The sequence below is a fragment of the Aethina tumida genome, chromosome 7 (assembly GCF_024364675.1).
Source record: "Aethina tumida isolate Nest 87 chromosome 7, icAetTumi1.1, whole genome shotgun sequence".
NCBI lineage: Eukaryota > Metazoa > Arthropoda > Insecta > Coleoptera > Nitidulidae > Aethina > Aethina tumida.
In genome coordinates, this window is record NC_065441.1 from 12,245,628 (window position 1) to 12,261,149 (window position 15,522).

Consider the following 15,522-nt stretch of genomic DNA (forward strand, 5'->3'; position numbering starts at 1 on the left):
AGCTTAAATTTGATTATGGTAAACCAAAATGGTTTGAATTATCGAAGTTCGACCGTTTCTTATTTTAAAAAAGAAGTGAAGAAGTAAATTATAACACTTGAATATACATTTTTGACCTAAAATTGTTTTAAATTAGATGTAGAATAAAAAAAAATGTTGGAAAAGGCATAAAAAAGTCTTCAAATAATATATTATTCTATTATATATTTTTATAAAATATTGAAATACTTTAGTTGTAGTTTTTATCTTATCGTCAATGTTTGACGATTGATTGAAAATTTTCAAATATAGTGAGTATTTTTATTATTATATTGTTATTAACAAAATATAATCTAAAATAAATGATATATTTATAATATTTTTTAAATTTGATTCAAGTTTCTCTTCTTGTTAATTTTCGTTGCACACTATAAAATTTTATGAAATTGCTAATGTTGTTTGCATAAATATATTTTTTAAAAACAAATAATTTTCTATTTGCAATAAAGTCGAAATTATTTTATAAATTTAAATACACCATTTAAAATATGACTTTCATACAATTATTTTATTAAATAAATTTAATGATATTTAAATGAATATAATTTTTAACTGCAGATGCTTTCATGTTTTGAGTACGTATTTTGTAACACCCTTTCCCATTTTAGGATTTTTATTCCCATAACAATAAAACATCCTTAATAACTTTCCAAGGAAATACAATAGTTTTATTTCATCATAAAATTCGTATGTGAGATTTCTCAACAAATAGTCACTAGATAAAAAATTTTCTGTTTATACAATAAATTTTATTCGGCATGTGTGTTAAATTCGAAAAGAGAGTCGCGTCCCACGCTCAATTTCCATACGACATTTAACAACCAAAAGCAATTCCTGTCGGCGGTTTTGAATAAATAAAAAATGTGCCGTCGATCATTTGACATTCGTAATACTTTTCGGCGCGTTTGTGTGAAAAGAATTTGTTGACATTATGCTAAAATATTCACGGGCGGCGCCAAGATTCTGTAACCATTAACGAACACCACATTATTTACTTTAAAACACAAGAACCTGTGTCGAGATCACAATTATTGAAATTTATATTCTTTATATAAATTTATGTGACAAATATTAATCAATATTTATAAGCAAAATAAATAATTTTGTATTTTGTTTAAGTTGTAACAATTATTAAATTAAGAACACGTAAATATTATCATGTTTTTTTTTCAAAATATACTTAATCACAAGGTATATTAAACATAAAATATATTTTATTTGAATAATACACAATGATTTATTTATACAATTTATAAATTTAAAATGAAGGATTAACTTCAGACAAAAGCTTTTAGGAATAAAATTCCTCGAGTCAATAGTTTACCGACTATAACATCATGTCATAAATTTAAAAACACACAGCATCATCTAATACGTTCATGTTTTTTATTCACGTGGAGCATAAATTACATTATTTTTAATATTAGTCACTAGTCTCAGGTTCATCAGGCAAACGGTGAGGAAACCTGTTCTACACGTAAGTGGTACAAGATACCTACAGATCTACATAAACGTATCCATGTGGGATATCAGATATATTTCGACTGGGGCACCTTTTTAGAGCGGAATCCATGGAATGTTTTACGCCGAAAAATATCTGATTTGGACAGCAAGTTACGTTATTCATAAGCGAAATTATTTATTGTCGATGCACGCAGCCTATCTATGATTTATTAATAGATTACCTTCGTTTGAGATGCATGCTTCTTCCTTGGTGGCTACTTTTAGATTTTAAACTTAAAAGTGCTGTTAATGTATGACAAAAATAATTGTAAGTGCTTTATTGATCTACTGTGATGAATGAAAATCTTTGTCGAGTGTGTACTACTTATCTATTGTCAGTAGTCTTGAAGTTGTTACATATTTACTCTAGTTGATTAGAAAACATTATTCAATTGAAGTGGAAAATTTGGATTGACAACAAAATTTTTTTTTGTCAAACTTCGTTAAGGTTTTTATTTAATTTGGAGAAATACTCAGTTCCCAGAAACTTGAAAAAAGTATTTCCCACGAAAGAATATTCATTAGGTTTAATAAGCAACATAAATACAAGTTAAAATGAGAATTGTCAATGCAAACAAAACTTCAAACAAGTTTTAAAATAGACTAGCAAATTGGTAGTTAAACAACTTTAGGTTATAATACTTACATGATCTTGCTTTAAAATTTCCCATAAAGATGTTTATTACTTGTAATTGAACATTTTTTAAAATAATTATTATTCATTTCAACATTCATGAATAATTTTCACATAATTTTTAATTTCAGTTTTAAATTCATAAAAATTTTTAGTATAAAAACATCTTTTTGATATTTAAAAGTAGTTTTTAATATTTCTTTAAAAAAATATTTAATTTGATTTTTTTAATAATCTAGAATTGATTAATTAGAATATTTTCATATAAATCTATTTACAACGAACGTTTATTTTAATAAATGTATGTTACTAATCCTTATCAAATAATTAATATTCATATACAACATTCCTGCATAAATCTATTAATACTTTGTTATAAAAATCACTGTTTAAAAATAATTTTTATTTCCAGTTAATAGTATTTACTTCTTACAATTACAATGTATAAAAATTCCAAACTGGTTCCAAATTAATTTATGTTAGTTTTATTATTAAATTTTTGAGAAAAAAATATAATTATTTTAGAATTAAAAATTTTAGTGTGTCAACCTCATTAAATAATTAATTTTCATTTCTAGTTTTTTTATTTATAGTTTTTTAAGATTATTGTAAAATTTACTTAAAATTTAAATTGTCAAAAAGCAGTTTAAGTTAAATTATTTTTCAAATAGTGTTATGTTTAATATTATTCAATAAATAATATAAAATTGATTAATTTTAGTTTATTCATGATTATACCTTTATCAGTAAATTTTACGAGCCTAATTTATTTGCTATAATTAATTATCAACATTAAATTAATTAGCAACAAGTCAATTTACAAGTTTTACAGAAACATCAGTTTTAATGAGCGCCCACATTTTTGCATAATTGGATTTTATTTTGTTTGTTGGATATAAAATCGCCAAAAGAAATCAGTTTATATAAGAAATATACATTGATTAAAATTGGCTATTAAATTTTGATTTGTATTGTAACTATAGTTATATATTTTTATTGGTTTCTGTGTGCTGTGTGTGAAAACAGTTAACTCGATTTAAAATTCGAATCAATAACTTATTAAGATAAAACTTGGTTTATATTTATTCTGTGCTTCGTAATGGGCTTAATTAACAATTAATTATAGTAAAACTGTACCCATTAAACATTATCCAACGTTTCACTCCAAAACTACACGAATTAACATATTTGAAACATTTAAAAAATCTACTCCGCTTCTTAATTGTTGAATCCTTCACTTTCCCAAACTCCCATTTACCTAATCAACACATTTCTTATCTTATTTAGAAGTTGTTAAGTCGTTGTTCAAACTCATTAATCGCATAAACTACGTATGATTGACAATTTAATTATACACTGTTAAGCGATTAATTACATCCGTATCGAGTTGATCGCAATTAGACTTTATATAGCGCACGTTCCTTAATTTCAAGATCTAGTTCAATTTAGCTGAGTCAACTACAAGAACTGACCAAATAACCTTTTCGCCATGTTATTGAGTTATTTTAAGATTTTATTGGTTCGTTTTATGGCTAGTTCTTCTTTGTGCTAGTTTTATAGTTGCTGCACTTATTTGGTAACTCAGATGTTTGGTGAAGTAAAAATAGACGATTTTTCCTTTGGAAGAAACAGACATCGATTGGTAAATAGCCCGTCAACGTCCCCTTCGAAGCGAACATGAAAATTAGCAATGAAGGAAACACATTCACGATTATGCACGGTTTATCACATACATCGGGGCTAAAATATGATAGCAATCTTATCGAAATATAATAAATATCGAGGGCATTGCACACCTATTATGCCTGTGCCACTCTGCCTACAGGTAATCGCCTACGCCGTAGCTGTTCACAATTTATACGTATATCGGATGTAACAACGGCGATTATTGTCTTTATAAGGCCTTCTTCTGCATTTGTGGGCCGGTTTTGTAACTTAATTACAGAGCCAGACTTCTTTTGCTCTCCACAAGTAACGTACTGTCATATCGGCCTAACTGTTCCAACGGCGATGCCATATTATTTTTTTTTTTGAAAGTTAAGTTTCCGTTTATTTTATTTTTTGGAAACCCGTACATTTTATTTGCCACTTTCGCGTAAATATTTATAAATCAGTTTGATAGTCAACAATTTAAAAGCGGTTCCTTTGATGTGACTGAATCTGTTTAAAATGTTTGGTTTCAAAGCAAATTATATACTACAACGTGAAACGATATTAAGTATAGTGGTAAAATATTAAGCAGTAAATAACTCGAGTACAATTACAGAAATAACAGAATAAGGAGTATAAATTATTAATATTAATTTATTTTATCCTTGCAAATTTTTGATAAACAAGTCGACTTATTATTGAAAGAACAAATCGAATATTTTCGATGTACCAAAAACGTGAGTTTGGTGAATATAAATGTCATGTTTTATGAAAATAAAACGTTGGTTCTGAAAGAAGAAATCTGTTCCACCCTTTCATATTAAATCGACTGTTTTGTAATGTTTTGGTTATTTGATATGTACATTTCCTGGGATTAATATGAAAAAACTAGAAGTCGGCATATTTGATAGTCCTCGAATAAGGCAGCTTATCAAAGAATTAGATCGAATCTAACATTTGGCATGATTTGTTCAAGTTGTATAAATTTTTCTTGGAAATCAAGGCAGAGAACAGTTAAAGTATGTTTTCAAACTTATCGGTTTGAACATCCTTTTCCAGAAAACCTAGCTGACAATAGGGAGAAAATATCAATATCATGATGGCTTACTACTATTGGAATCTTCAGCGAGTCTATCCAAGTTAACTCCATTTAGGATAGTCTATAAAAGAAAATATTTAAATGTTTAATAATGAAAGTTTAAATACCTTGATGTACCAAAAGGAATAAAACATTTTTAAAGTACTTCGAGTATCATATGAGGAGTCCCTTTTATTTACAATAAAAACGAATGAAATGAAAATGAAATTTCTTAAGTTTAAACCTCCTATTACTCAATAATGTTGGTTTAATTAAAATAAGCTAAAATTGTAAAATTGATGATTTGAACCACTTTTCAATTTTTGACTAAGGCAACTTTAGTTAAATCCCTCCATACATTAACCATGATCCGGTAGTTATGTGATATCACCACTAATGTATCAACAAATCCAGTTGTAAATGTTTTTAAAGATTAATAATTTTGTTCAAAAGCTATGTAAATGGCAAATCGTGTGCCACTCACGCCTTGGATGTTGGATAATGTTTTACAATTCCATAGACACGCTCAAGAAATGCATTATTCTCGCCAACTACCAAACACATTTCCAGTATTATTCCTCTTCTTTTATTTACAGTATACAGGAAACACCTTTCGTCCGAGCCACATTCAAAAATAGGAATTAACACATACGTAGCACAATAAAACCCACATTTCTAAAAAACATTTCTGGGAAAACGGTTACAATACAAAACGGCTCACGTCCGCTTTCAGTTAATACTTTAAGTGCAACAGTCAGGTAAATTATTTAAATGTTCCGCCGTCTGTAAAATTGAAGTTTTGTAAACAGGTGCATTTTTCATGGTTGCCTTTTGTGTCGGCGTTTCTCGGAGGTACGGAATTATGTGCATTACGATGGAATTTTGCCGATGGCTTCCTCAAGCGAGGATCCCAATTCGTTGTTGATTCATTGAATTCTTTCAAAAATCTACTTAATCGTTTCATGAACTATGTGATATTATGGCTCAGCTCTGATTTCCGACCAAAAAAAGTAAATCTTTCTATGAATCGGATATTTCCGGGTTAATAATTCAGTCCACCACATGCACATAATTTATGCCGACGGTCTAAATGACATAAAGTAAATGAAGCATGCGACATATAAATAGGCTGTTTATGCACCAGATACGCATCTATATTTGTAATAAATATTTCAATTAATATGCAGCCAATAACCATCCGACTGAAAGAATTGTATTGATAATATACCAAACAAATCAACCAATAATACTCTAATATAATTGTAGTAAGTTTTTGAAATAACTAAATATTTATTAACAACAAGTTGTACAGTGATTATGCTTAAAGACATCCTTGGATAAATTTTAAGTGATTTTAATAAGTAATAACATCAGGAAGGATCACAATGAGCTATAAGCATATGATATAAGTAAATATTCAAAAATTTGCATTGTGTCTAATTAACAAATTTTTTAGATATAATTTTGAATCCTATCAATCTTTCGCAAACATATTGGGATTCTTTATTATGTATCATAGGTTTAATAACTTTAATAATATTAATTTAAAAGATGAAAATACATATCTCCAACATTCAAAACAAATTCTCAAACGATTATTTGTTAACTTGTTTAAGATTAAAACAATGTAATGTCTAAATTTAATTTTTATAACTTTTAATTATGTAAAAAAATCAAATTTGATAATAATTTATTATTAATTAAACCACTATTATTAAATTTAATATTACAAATTAAGAAATTGTGTTTAAAGTATTTAAAATGTTTTTTATGAGTTTATTTAAACATGTCTTTAATTAAAGTTATATGCAAAAATATATATTTCTTTAGGGCAAATACTTTCGTGAATGAGTTTTTAGAAAGTAGACAATAATAATTTGCGTAATTATAGAATTTAAAAGAACAAAAACTTTGAATAGTAATTTCACAAATAACATGATTTGAAAAGGATTGTATTAATATTTTTTGCTTCTTTACTTTTTCATAAAATTGGATATTTATTAAGTTTATTTTCCACCAACAATATAATAAAAATAAAAGTACCATTTTATACTAAATTAAAAATGTTTTTTCTGGAAAACATTATCATCAATCAAAGGAAAATGGATTAACCTCATTTTGATCATCATCATCAATTTTTGATTATGATACAGTTTATATTTTTTGAATAAAATTTTAAATAAATATATTTAACATAAATACTGCGTTTTTTACTATTATAACAAATTTAATGTTATTTTGGCCATCATAATTTTTTTGTTTAATTAATGATGGAAAATATTTTTAAAAGGAGTTTTCATTAGCGTTAAATAAATATTTACTTATTTAGCAATCTTTATAATTCAAAAGTTGAAGCTCTGTAAAGTAAATAATTAAACTTGACTATAAAAGACTCTGTGAACCTTTCAATTCCTCCATTCATAAAATATAAATAACTCATAAATAACTTGACTTCCATTGTATATTGTAATTTATACATCTATTTTAATTTTTCAATTACAAAAAAATATTTAAAAAACTCATTTATTTTTACCATTTGGTTCAATTTTGAGAATGATGAATTAAACATTAAAATACAATATTTTTATATAAATGCTTCGATTTTAGTAATATTATAATAAAAAGTTATAGAAATTTAATGTTAACGACTCTGACAAGACAATTAATTTTTTCAATTCTTAAAACCACCTTTAAAGTTAAATAAATATTTACTTGTTTAGCTGTAATATAAAAGCTGACGCTTCTGTAACATAAATAATTCAATAAAACTTGAGGATAAAAAGCACCGTGCACCTTTCAATTCCTCCATTCATGAAATATAAATAAAGGAATGTAATTTCCTGGATGAAAATAGCAGTTTTCACTTCAATGGTCCAACGATGAAAGAACCAATCACCGACGGTTACGTGTGAAAATCACAAAACTGTATTATATTTTATTAGCACGCTAACGAGCGTCCAGGGTGTATTGTCCGTTGGAATGTTTATCTCTGTGAACATACCTTCGGTGCCGGTACTTGGGAACCCGATGCTATAAACTTTTAAGTCCGACTGGTATCTCGATGAAGTGGCGCCGATGGAATTCTCACTTTTATATTGCTGCTCCTTCACGAGCCAACTTCGAGATGAAATCCACGCCGGAGTGCCGCGCCTCCTGTACACTATGGTGCTCCGGGTACTTGCGATTATACAGGGTGACTTTCTTCACTTCTCCATTCACAAACAGTTTTATCTCATAGCTGGGCGGGTAATTAAACTGTTGAATGAGATTTACTTACTTACATTTCCTAATTACAAATAATATGCCAATTTATCAATTGAAAACAACTTAAAAACTCACCCTGTAAAGTAATAGCACTCATAAACAGACCAGTTCTCAATCATGCAGCACGTCAAATTGGTTCATTGTTGGTATACCATAAAATTGTATGTATAGGCTGTGAAAAACTACGACCAGTTTTTCAGCCAATATGTAACGGAAAAGGCTGTAAAATCGTGATGGTTTTTTGAAAATATGAGACTTAATAGGCCAACAACTAGTTAAATTATCCTGAGTGTCTCGTTTTTATTAACTAGTGAGATTATTTGGTCTTGTTTATGGAAAAAATGGAAAATATGATGTCTGATTATATTTATAATGTTCAGGTTGAAATAGATTGACATTCTTGGTAGTCACTGAATTAATTAAATGTTGGTAATATTCCAAATGTTTGAAGTTAACATTTCAATTTATACTTAAAATCATCTGCTGCAGGATTTTATATAATTATAAGCTGAATACATATTTAATTATTCGTGACAATCATTATTCTCTTAAAATTTATTATTTTTTTGTTTAATGTGTATGTTAATAAATTTTTGCATAAAACTAAATTAAGTGAGTGAATTTTAAAAAATCACAAAAATGATTACTCATATTTTATCTATCGTAACAATTCAATAAAAATATATTTTTTGAGTAATAATAATATTTTTTTATTTAAAAAATTAAAGACAAAATTAATTTTTACATAAAAATTTATTAATAAATAAGGTATTGAATGTTCTCACATACACAAATTATTAAAATTAATATCTTAATAATTAAGATGATCAGTGTCATCTTCAGTCTCATTAAGTAATGGAAAAATATTAACCAAAATATGCATTTTTGAATAAATTAATATTTTTCCTGGTAATATTTAACAATGTTTGCATTAACTTTTCAATTTATTCATAAAATGACTTGCTGAGTTTTAACTAATTTTAAATACAATTAACTAATTATTTTTTTGCATAAAAACTTAGCCATAAATTTTTAAAATTCTCTAAAATTAATATTTGTTGTTTGTCTAATTTAAAATAATGTTTGATTAAAAATTTAACCCGAATTGTACATTCTCACACTTTCAGTGTGTGTATAAAGTATATTGAAACTATGAAGAAATATGTACAATATATCTAAAGAATCTTCCGACAATGTTTGTGTTTGATAAACTTGGATATCGATAAAATTATGTAATATGTAATAATAGGTCATTGTTATATTTCCAAGGTGATGCAGGTAAACGAATAAAAATCTTTACTCATTTTAAAACTTAAGCAAAGATGATTTCTGGTTTGAACATTAACGAAAATCCTCCTTTGGTTCAATAAACCATGTCGAAATGATTGGCAAGATTGTTCACGATCATCCAGACGTGAGTCAGACTAAATAAAACTTGTTTCTATATCCGCTTTGAGCGCGCCTCATTGATACATTTTTTTCAATGTACAAAAAACCACACTTTCATTACATACATATCGGAGCCGATTCAAGGCGGTTTGTAAACAAAAGCAGCCACCATAAACTAATACAGAATTAACTCGATACCTGTTTCGGATATGATGATGGGTTGTCCAGTTATGCCTCATCGGTAAAATGGATTTACGACTTAATGTGAATTTTTGATTAGATAAGTCCTTTTTGAGACGTGTTCGTAAATCATCCACTATTGTTTTGCCATATTAATATGTTGTTTTTTGTCAATATTATTTCTTCGGCAATATCAAGAACCTCTGTCTACAATGACGTTTTAATATGAATTTCGTCCAGACGAATTGAAAAGAGTTGAGTGTATTAACTAAGTATATATAATTGTATTTTCTTTTAATAATAATTTTTAGAGGATACTCATAATATAAATTATCAAAAATTATCTGTTGTACTACATTACTGAATAGTTAAGACATCTTTTAAATAATAAGTACAAGTCAAGTTTTATATAATCTTTTCAAAATTCACCAAAATCCAATTATTGTATTATTTATTAATTGCTTGAATTGTATTTAAATATAAATTACATACAAAATTCTATTTTTAATAATACCAAACTATCCAAATTTTATATGGTGCATATTAATAATATAAACTATCAGGTTTCATTTGAATAGTTTTAAAAATTATTTAGTGCATATTAATCATATAAACTATCAAAATTCAGTTGTTGTAGTACTTATTAATCAACTGAATAGTTAAAATAATTTAAATTAATAGCTCTTCAACTTCAACTACAATAATAAAAATTATTATATTATTTATTAGTTGCTTAAACTGCTTTTAAATAATAATTATTTCCAAAATTCCATTTTTAATAATACGAAACATTTTTATTATATAAATTATATTTTTGCTTTTGTTTTTATTATTTTAAATAATAATTCTCAAAAATTGATTTTTCAATATTCAGCTGATAAGAATTTTTTAATTGTTTTAAATAATAAATTTATATTGTTAATAAAATATGATAATCAGGTTTGCTTGTGATATTCATTAATAACCTAAACATTAAAGATTTATTTTTTAACGATTAATGAAATATCTGTTACTTTACTAGTTATTAATTCAAGTATAAAAAATTTTTAAATACTAAATGTGCAAATTTGTATATTTAAAAGAATCATTTTTCCAATATACGAAAATTAATTTTAATTTATTTTGTGATTAAAATAATTAAATCATACGAAATTGTTTCATTTTCAACATTTATTAATGACTAAAATAATAAAAAAGACGTTAAAATAATATTTTTTTCCATAATTGCATTATCAATATCTAATTACTAAGATTTATTATTCCACTCATTGATAACTTGAACAATAAACATATTTTTAACAACATGGTCTGTTTCAGAGAATGAGCCGATAGCAAAGTAACCCATACACGTGGTCATATAAGGTAAGATCCGTATTCCACTTGCACATTAATTCCTACAATTAAGTAATATAATTATCAACAAATCGAGATATGTAATTGAAATAATCGCTATGAAAATGTGTCCTTGTGTGGGTGTCAAAAACTGTAAAATTAAATAGTGTTTCGCATTACCTTACTCGGTAATTTTCACTGCATAAATATATATCTAATTAACAATTATTGATTTTGTAATATTCTCTGTGGATCTGTTTATCGTTTTTTCTAAAATCAATTAATGTCATGAATATATTCATATTTTTAATTCAATAAGGTATATTAATTAAAAATTAAATACTATGTTTTTTTTTTGTGAAATTTATAACAGATTAAAAAAGTACAAGTAAAGTTTTGTTTGTTTTTTTCTTTAATTAAAACTCGTTTAAAATCAACATTTGCTAAACTAATAATAAATTAATTTAAAAACAATTTAAATAAGGTGTTATTAAGTTGTTAAAACCTATAATTATAATAATTGGCGAAATTCCTTCCAATAACCTTTTTTTCCAATTAACTTAAGTATTCTTTGCGAACATGAAATGTATCACAAAATGTCCGGCAATTATTTTAATACACCAGGTATGTTGCAGCAAACGTAATTTATTACTCTTTTCCATTTCGTTAATACCCTTTTATGACTTATAAATTGTTATTAACTATGTTTTCTGCTTTATATGGAGCATATTTTCGAAACGAGACGTATCGTCTGAATACTTCTGCATACATTGTTGTCAAAGTAAAACATGTCACCGATCAAAAAACAACCTTTATGTAATTAACATAGTTTCGATTAGTTTTAAATGATGTTTTTGGTAGTCTGCGATCAAGGAGGTTTACCAATTAAGCTTTCTTCAGACTATCGTCCGCCCAATGAATGCTAAATATTTCACTTTGTTCTGAACATTCCATTCTAAATAAAGATGGTGGCCGAAAAGGTACCAACTATATTCGCATAATTCGACTCTAAAACGATCTAGTTTTATTTATAGCAAAAGGACATTTGACCAACCAAAAATAATGCTGTTTTTGTAGACATTAGTCCAGTTGGCATCCATCCACCTTTTGCTAATGACAAAAGATAGATGATTAACTCAACTAATGATACGTATGTTAATTATCTTCAAAGTGTAACGCGAGTCAGTGGTGGAGAAAGAAAATGATTTGGACACACCAGAGAGTCAGTCGTTTAATGAATTACGTAATCGAAGGTTCATGACTTCTCCTCAAGACTAATGGACTTTTAACGACCCAGCCTTTTTTTTAAATCTTTTATGGTCATACCATGTGTGCAAAAGAATTTAAGTTTTGGCGTTTGTTTAAACATCTCCTCAGTTAGCAGGAACGAGATACTTTTCCAAAAATTATAAAACCAATATTTATTGTGGCAAGTTTGAAATATGTGTCCTTGGAGAAAACATTTCGCGTTATAATAAAACTTATTCGTGATTCACAAACGCCAATCTGTGCGCCCCTGTGTAAATATTTTTTATTTACTCACACGACAAAACGAATGGTGTTTATGCCAACTGTTACGCCTGAGGCGCCTAAATTTTATTTTTGAGACACACGAAGAATCCGAAGCATTCCATTAAATCAAGGCACTGTTAAAGTTTCGTTACCAACATCGACTTTTCAAAGGCATTCCAGGTTTTATTTAGATGGTTCGTCCAAGAATATTCATTTTTAATGAATGAAGAAAGCTTTAAACGGTAGCATAAGGTGTTCGTTAATTTTTGTGTAGGAATGATAAAGTGCGAAGATAAATATGAGTTAATGGCCAGGTGACAAATTTAAGCTTGCGACATTAATTACTTTTGTTTTATAATCCAGTGTCTTTTAATTTGGATAATTAATTAGGAGATTTTTTATCGTTTCCTCAACGGCAACATTAAAAATGAAGAATTTCAAAATGTTCTTCTTCACATAATTAAATTAAAAAACCTTGTTCCTTATAAAGAGTTGAAAGTAAATCCAAGATTTAATGTTATGAAAATGTAGGAAAATAAATATCTCAATGTTTAATATATATTAAAGATAATCTTTATGATTTTTTTTGGTACAAAGTGGAAATGGAAAAAATATACATTTAGAAAGAATATGTATTTTAGGTTTACTTCAAGAATAATGATTAAAAGTACTTCTATTTCTTCATAACTTCATCACAACTGAAAGTTAGTTACAGACATGTTTCATTACCTTTTTTATGTATTTACAATTAAATAAAGTGAGAATATTTGAAAATTACTTTTCAGGTTGTTATTTACTTATGTATTTCTTCACTACTTTATCATAATCTAAATTTAATTTAGATATATTGGAATGAGATTTGGGTTTTTCGCGTTTCTTAAAAATTGACAAAGATAATTTTATTTATTGTATTATAAAATTTAGTTTTTATATCATTATTTACCTTTCTCTCTAAACATCATTCCCATTACAGATAAGAATAAGTAATAATGACTAAGATTCATGTTTTTTTAGTTTTTCAGTTTTACATTTGGAGTGACTTTTGTAAATAAAACATTGTAAAATTACTTTTTAGACTAAATTTCTTCTTCACTTCATTTCAGATAGGGAAACAGACACTTTTACGCTTCTACATCTTGAATTTTTCTAAGAGTCTTAGAAAAAATAGTTAAGTTACTTTTATAAGAAGAGATATTTTTATATGAGAATTGGACTTCTCAGGTTGATGTTGTTATATTAGATGTTTTCGTGTTAAAAATTGGGTTTACCAAGTTTTCAAAAAAATGACAATGATGGATGATTCATTTAAATATTTTTGAGGAAATTAAAATAAGGCAAATAATTAAAATTTTGCATCATTATTTGCTGTTATATATCTTCATTACAGATAATAATTATCATTAAGTTTCACGTTTACTTCTTCAGTTTTTATTGGAACCCCTGTAAGAAAATTTAGAAGAAATAAATAAATTGCCATTGTTGAACCATACCTTAATGATATAAATTACATTTACCACATTCTAAAAAAAATAATGATACTTCCTTTCAGACTTATTAAATCAAATATTCTGACGTAAACTAGTTATTAGCCAAACTGAAAAACGCGAAATTACCATTGGGATCATTATTCATCATCTAAACTGTATATTTTTATTTCGTTACGAGCTGCACGGTTATCAAAACTTAGAAAAGATGATTATGCCTGACTGCATGACTGGTCTGTTCTTAAAGAGTATGCTTCGTCTTTTTTTCAGTGGCGTCGACTGAAGAATTTCCTTTAATTCGACTTCAAAAAAAGAAGTAGAATGTTCACGCAATGTAGTTTGGTGCATAAGAGTGGTTTATTACAGTGTTGGATACAAAGAAAGTTGCATTGTATAAGGCGTCATTTTGATTAATGACTGTTTTAATGGATTTTTTCTGACTGACACTGGTTAATTTTAGTTGTGAGGCTTTTGCATATTATTAATAAACACATCTTGAAATAGAAAAGTCACGGAAACTCAATGTACTAATGGATATTCGTAGCAAACACCATATCTTTTAATGTGAGATCAAAGGCATTACCACCAGTTTAATTTTTACTGTCATCATTAGGATAATTATAGACAATAGATGAAAAAATGTGACCAATTCAAGTATTTTAACAGTTTAACAATCTTCGTAATTACAGTATCATTGACCAGATAATTGAAGTTAAGTTACTATAATATAATTAAATAAATGTTTATAAATTATTCAGCATTATCGTTGCTTAAACATTATCATAATTTCCTAGAATCTAATGGCAAATGTAGATCGTAGTATTGTTACTAGGTATGAATATATTGCTATTAATTAAAATGGTGACAAGTTGATTGTGGTTACTCCAAGATATCTGTGAGTATAAGCTTATCATATTTGTGGTAGTTTTCTTGTTAATATATTTAGAATATTGATGTCATTTATTTCAATAGTGGCTTTGAAGATTTAGTCTTGAAAGAAAATTGAAATTAGTATAAAAAGTTAAATTAATCATGTTTTTCAAAACTAATTATACTCCAACAATACTTTTGTATGTTAACGAACCTACAGGTACCAGAAAATCTGGGAACCATTTGACAACAAAAGAATTTCACAGATTTACATTTACACCAATTAAAAAAGTATCTGAGTTCGCCTCCTTACACGGCATTCAAATCATCCGAAACAATCGAATTCTCCAGAAATGCTTGCCGGGCCTAACGAATCCATTTACACGGTCAATCACGCAAAGCGAGTTTGTTGAAACATTTGAAATGTAAAATTGACCGAGATGGGAATTCGATTAGACCAGTCATAATCTGGATGTGGCGCGCGTGGAATTTACATCTTTAATTCATTTTGATTTGTCCCCGGAATCCGCACCAGTACGATCTGACATGGGGGACCTGTTTGCATAAAGTGGATTATGTGCCACTAA

General features: G+C 27.1%; 1 protein-coding gene across 5 annotated transcripts in view; it reads left to right on the plus strand.

Annotated features, from left to right (window-relative positions):
* LOC109595049 (interference hedgehog-like) overlaps positions 1–15,522 on the plus strand; it is a 31,888-nt gene that overhangs the window by 3,319 nt on the left and 13,047 nt on the right. For all 5 annotated transcript variants that reach the window (XM_049970225.1, XM_049970227.1, XM_049970228.1 and 2 more), the window contains exon 2: positions 11,055–11,099. The gene's annotated coding sequence lies outside the window, so the exon portion shown is untranslated. The remainder of the gene's footprint in view (positions 1–11,054; positions 11,100–15,522) is intronic.